The following is a 6,663-nucleotide window of genomic DNA, read 5'->3' as shown; positions in this document are numbered from 1 at the left end:
GCACAATTCCTATAGTAAATAAATGTGAGCAGAGTTTTTGTCGCTGCAGAATGACTAAATGGATGGCTGCCCGGAAGCCCTTGCTTTGTCTCTGTGCTGGTATCAGGTTGGCGACTTCATCATGTAAGCTCGGTACTTCTCTCTGCTATCGGCTGTGCATCAGGGATGCTGTAATTCATTGCTTTACAAATGGGATTGTTAATTCTTGGCTGTAGGTTATAGACTGCATTACAAATTGTGTAGAGAGTCATAGCACGGAACGAATGTTCATTTGATGACAGAAACATGTGTACATGGCTTTTTGGACAGTACTTTATACAAAAAGTTACAATGGTGCTATGTTTTAGGATAGGAAATATAGAAAAAAAGGGGCGCTCTGGGTGAAACCTGGGGATTAAGGACAGGAATGGGGAGAGAAAACTGCGTTTATTTTTTATTTGGCGGGGCGCTAATGATGAAGCCCTTGATTTTGTAGCCGGTTTAAACCAAAATACATGGGGGTTAATCTTCACCCCCTCTATCTCTGAATCTATAATACAGTTCCTTGATCTCTCCCTCCAATTTGAGGATAATGGAATGATTTACTCGTCGACACATTTTAAAACTGTTGATGTCAATAGTTATTTAAATTTTGACAGTGGTCACCTTCCCAGTTGGATCACTAACATTCCATATAGGCAATATTGGAGGATCAAGAAGAATTGTACTTTGGATCATGATTTTATCACTGAATCTCTAGAATCCTTAAAAAATGATTTGCATCTAAGGGTTATCCTAAAAAAAACTATAGAATGATGCCTTTAGTAGAACTAGATCCCTGACTCAGGATGTTTGTCTAAACCAAATGGAATCCACCTCCACCTTTGTCCGCAACTTTAGTACATCTAATCCGGCTAACTGTAATTTTATAACCACTATACAGTCCATGCATGCCAGGCTGAACAAGCATAGGCAAAATATTTGTAATGGTTTTGTTTTCCAAAGCGTTTCTAAACATTTCTCAATTGAACATCATAAAGATCCAACATTTTTAAAACTGATCATTATTGATCAGATTGGGGACACTGTCAATGATAGATTAAATTGTTTGTTCAATAGGGAGAGTTATGTAATGTTATGGATATGTAAATTGGGGACTCTTTCTCCAGAGGGATTAAATTTAACATTGGATGATGTGGTACACTAGTTTTTGCCATTTATGAGTGTGCCATTCACCTGTTAAGCATTGTTTTGTTGTTTTATATGATCTTAATCTGTTTTATACCATATAGGGTTAAAATTATCAGTGCCTGATTGTTACCCACCAACAGATGTGGGTTGGCTATATAATACCATCCTTGTAATTTCACCCCATGATCTGAAGAAGGCAGTATTCCACTGCTGAAACGTGTAGTTTTATTGACCTAATAAAGGTGGTTTTTATTATTTCCTCTTCACCATCCATTCTTTGGCGCTCCATAGACCTCGGCTTTGTTCTTCATCTGCTATGTTTTAGGACAGGCGCATTTTCCATGCGGCCACTGTGTAAACACCCAGTCAGTAATGGTCAGGAGTACCGTTGACTATTAGCCTATGGCCAGGTTATAGCGAGTGTATTTCACAGTACGTAAACGTACCACGATGCCCGATCTGACAGCGGGTCTCCTGACCAGAACCTTGAGTCTCATAGACACAGATAAGTCTACTGACCATGAAATATGCTCACGTTAATCCAGCAAACAAGTGACAGGATGTGGAAATGTGAGAACAGCCAAGGTGTAGTGAGCTGGCCGGCTCTGGCTGTTCTGTGATAATTGATATAGAGCCTGTTACAGAAGTGATTACACAGGATGATGTTGCCACCTTGTGGCCAGAGGTTGCACCTGCGCAGGGTGTGATGACAGAGAAAAAGACTGAGCCTCCTGTGTCCCGCCCTAGAGAGTCACGTGACCAAAGTGGGAAGCAGGAAAAAGCGCGCGAAGAGTCTGCTGTGGTCTGTGAAAAGAGCCAGGACGGTGTGCAGGCCCTCGTGTGTGGCGCAGGAGAGACTCTCAACGTGATTTCTTCTATCTGACACTATATCCTCGGAGCCTTCGCCAGCTCCTGCACTGCTGAAGGATTCAGCTGTTACACTCCCTGCTACTGGAGTGTGGACTACATAAGGGGACCCACCAGAGCTTCTATCCGGATCAGAGAGACTGTAAGCGGGACCTCTGGCGAGAGGCCGAAGTATCCCTTCCTTTCTTTCCGCGAATTCTGCTGTTCCTGTTTTTTTGCGGCTGGGACGCCCTCCTGCAAAGACAGACAGGCCTGCGACGGGGGAAACATCCTTCTGGAGTAAAGGACTGGTAACGTGTGAGTAGGGACAGTGAGGGTCAGCTTATCAGTACACGTTATTACTGTGCATATTTACGGTTGTCATTTATTGTTTTTCTTTGCTGTGTTAAAAATGTATACGAGTAAAGATACGGTTATCAAGATAGAGTCTGTGTGTGGGGATCTTGCTGGGCCAGATCATAGATACCAATGCGCGGCCTTGACCGCGGTCACTTCATCTGGCGTAGTCGGCAGGATCTGTGACCAACAAGATTCCCACCCAGGCCATGTGTACAGTCAGAAACCCCCGCCGGTGTCTATTGTGAATCAGGTCAGGAAATTTGGCGGACGAAACTACCCTGTACCAGAGTGGGCGGAACAAGTCCGGATACTGGGGGAAATGTATAATATTGACCCTAAGACCTTGGCAGAAATGGCGGTACTGACGCTAGAGAGGGAGGCATGGACGACAGTCAGACTGGAGACGGTCAGGGGCCAGCGTACAGTAGATGATTTGGTGCGGGTGCTGGAGAACACCTATGGGCCGACCACATACCAGGGAACACTGCGACACATGTTCTTTAGACGGACGCAGCTTGAATGGGAGGATATTCCCCAATATGCGAACGCCCTTCAGGTACTCCTTGAACAAACCTGTGGAAAAGGGGAGCAACTAGCTGGTATGGCTACTCGTGACCTGGTACTGAGAGACCAATTTGTAATAGGACTGAGAGACCAGTATCTTAACCGCACGTTACAGGACTTGATCCGGATGATGCCGGCTCTTACTTTTGCTGAAGTCAAACAGGAAGCCATAGAACGTTCAAGGGGACCCGTCATGGATGTGGGGATTCAAGGTGCTGCGTGCAGATCCATATCTGACATTAAAAATCCGAACAGTGACACGGAAGACCTGAAACAGATGGTAGCAGACTTACAGAGACAGATATTACAGTTAACATTAGACCGACAGGGAGACCAGCGAAGACAGCCTAGTCGTCCCGTGGGACAGTGTTGGTCATGCGGTGATCCTCGCCATAGGGCAAATCGTTGTCCTCAACACTTCCCTCCGCAACAACCTCCGTCGCACCAACGAACAAACCCTCAGTCACCCCAGCGAAGGGAATTTCGATCAGACCAGCGAATGGAACCCCAGCCATATCCACAAGCAGAGCTACCACGCCGGGCCTCACCACAATGGCCGCCGTTAAACTAGACACCCTTGCAGCTGAGGCTCGCGCAGCAGGGGAGGCCAAGGAGAGGGGTGTGGAAAAACAGAGCCGATGGCGGAGTGCTCTTGCCGCGAATAGCCCGACACTTGAAGTTGTCCTGGAAGGAATTGCCGTACAGGGACTGATGGACACCGGGTCACAAGTGACCACGATCTCTGAACAGTTTTACGAAAATTACCTCAAACCAAGAACTGCTCGTGACCCAGACACCTCCATTAAGATTATTGCAGCTAATAATCTACCCATTCCAGTGACCGGAGTTGCTTGGATGGACACAAAGGCCTGCGGACAGGACTTAGGAAAACGAGGGATCGTCATCGTCAAGGAAGTTTTCGGCTCCGAGACCCCAGTGATAGTTGGAATGAACATCTTGAAGGACCTGGATCTTATGCTGATGACAAGAAAAGGACCCAAATACTGGCAGAAAGTCACCAAACATAAGCTGACTCGTCTGGCGTTCCAGCGCGTAATCCGGACCGTTGAACTTCAACAGATGGCAGAGGAACAACTACCCCTAGCCGCCATTACGGTGCCACGCCGTACTCGGATTACTTTGCCAGCTGAAAAAGAGACAGTCATTTCCTACCCCTTAACACCCACCGACAACTTGAGGGGGGGTTGAAGTGTTGATCGAGCCGAGGACCCCAAGTGGGGGTAAGCTAAACCCACTAGTTGCTCGCACTCTAGCCGTCGTGAGGAACGGGAGAGTCCCTGTCAGGCTAAACAACACCGCAGACGTAGGCCTAGCCCTTGAAGCCGGCACTCAACTTGCCCGGGTATATGCTCTACCCACGGAAGTAAATCCCATTGGGCCCCTAGTATTCACCCCGTCTACAGAAGGCGACTGGACGGTAACCGTCTCAGCCATAAACGCTCAAGTAGACGATGAAGACATTGGGCGAAAACTACGGGAAAAAGTGCAGCTATACACGTCTCAGTACACCAAACAAGAAGTGTCTCAAGTGGAGGAACTCCTCCGGGAACACCAAGACTCCTTTGCAAAGCATGACACAGACTTTGGGTGTACCACCAGTATCCAGCACGAGATACCCACGGGGGATACCCCCCTATCCGCGAGAGGTACCGGCAGATACCACCTCAGCAATACCAGGAGGTGAAAAGCCTGTTAGAATCTATGCTACACGCCGGAGTGGTACGTGAAAGCCAGAGCCCGTGGGCTGCACCCGTGGTGATAGTCAAAAAGAAAGATGGTTCCCTAAGGTTTTGCGTGGACTACCGTAGGCTGAACGCTTGCACTATCCGGGACTCATATCCACTTCCTCGGATCGAAGAGTCACTGACCGCCCTGAAGAAGGCCAAATATTTTTCGTCCCTAGACCTGGCCAGTGCATATTGGCAGGTTCCAATGAGTGAGAAGGACAGGGAAAAGACCGCCTTCATCCTTCCCATGGGCCTGTATGAGTTCGACCGGATGCCGTTCGGCTTGAATAACGCACCGGGGACCTTTCAGAGACTAATGGAACGCTGTCTGGGAGACTTCAACTTTGAGTTTACGCTGATATACCTTGACGACATCGTGGTATATTCTGCCACCTTTGAGGATCATCTTCATAAGCTTGGCCAAGTGTTCCAGCGCTTGAGGAGACACGGCTTGAAGTTGAAGCCCAGCAAGTGCCGTCTGTTCCAGCAGGAAATCGACTACTTGGGCCACCGGATCTCGGCAGAAGGTGTCCAGCCCTCTCCGGAGAAGATAGCAGCAGTTCAAGAGTGGCCGCAGTCAACTACCATCAAAGAAGTCCGGGCTTTTCTGGGGTTGGCAGGCTACTACCGTCGGTTTGTCAAGGACTTTGCTCGGCTTGCTGAACCACTGCATGAGGTTCTCCGAGGGACCGCGAACAGCCCCAGAGGACGACGCATCAGTTGGGGGCCTGACCGAGAAAAATCCTTTCAGGCACTTAAGGCTGCTCTAACATCACCCCCTGTTCTGGCATATGCAGACTACACATTACCGTTTCAGTTGCACACCGACGCCAGCCTTCAAGGTCTAGGGGCGGTCCTCTCTCAAGTTCAAGATAATAAAGAACGAGTGATAGCCTATGCCAGTAGGTCTCTCCGTGACACCGAAAAGAATCCCGTCAACTACAGCTCCTTCCGCTTGGAACTCTTGGCTCTGACTTGGGCTATGACGGAGAAATTTGCCGGCTATCTGACAGGAGCGGAGGTGCTGGTCATGACGGACAACAATCCTCTTGCCCACCTAGAGAATGCCAAACTAGGGACAATGGAACAGTGCTGGATGGCCAGGCTCTCTAGATTCCAGTACAAAATTAAATACAGAGCGGGGAACGAGAATCAGAATGCTGACAACCTGTCTAGAGTGACATCATCCCCGCCAGTGGGGGACCGGGATGAAGAGTTGGAGGAAGATGAGATGCCTGACTTTGCCCGGCTCGCAAAGCAAATAGAAGATAGCCGCCAGTATGCTGTAGGAGGGATTGAAGCCGTAGTGGGATCTCCCCTGTCCCAGCAAGAATGGGCCAAGCTTCAAGATCGAGATCCCGAGCACGTCTTACTGAAACAGTATGTGAATAAACAAGAGAAACCGCCCTCCGAAGTGAGAGCCCGACTATCGACCGGAGCCTTGGCTCTGCTTGCCCAGTGGGATCGGCTGATCGTGAAAGATGGAGTCCTGTGTCGCAGGGCCCTTTTATCCCATATGCTGGAGGAGTGTTTGCAGATTGTCGTCCCGGTGCAGTTGGCCCATGAGATGGTGGGCGAAGCTCACAGGAGGAACGGCCACTTCGGCATAGACAAGACCCTCCGGTGGACCCAGCAGTTCATTTTTTGTCCGGGGCTCCGTAAGTTGGTTGAAAACGTCTGTCAAGCATGCCGTACCTGTGAATTCCACAAGTCCGCGGAGCAGCGTGCCCCCGTCCAGACTATTAAGACGTCGAGGCCCCTCGAGCTGTTGATGGTGGACTATCTGTTGATCGGAACGGCAAATAGTGGCTACCAGTACTGTCTGGTGATGGTGGACCACTTCACGAAATTCGCTGTCGCTGTTGCTACCAAGGATCAGACTGCTGAATCAGCTGCACAGGCTATCTGTCAGCAATTCGTTCGGGTCTACGGGTGTCCGGAGCGGCTACACTCTGATCAGGGGGCTTGTTTCGAA

This window comes from Phyllobates terribilis, unplaced genomic scaffold (assembly GCF_046119375.1).
Source record: "Phyllobates terribilis strain yellow unplaced genomic scaffold, ASM4611937v1 Scaffold_4__5_contigs__length_816908805, whole genome shotgun sequence".
In the NCBI taxonomy this organism is placed as follows: domain Eukaryota; kingdom Metazoa; phylum Chordata; class Amphibia; order Anura; family Dendrobatidae; genus Phyllobates; species Phyllobates terribilis.
The sequence above is the reverse complement of the archived record's forward strand: the minus strand, read 5'-3'. Positions refer to the sequence as shown.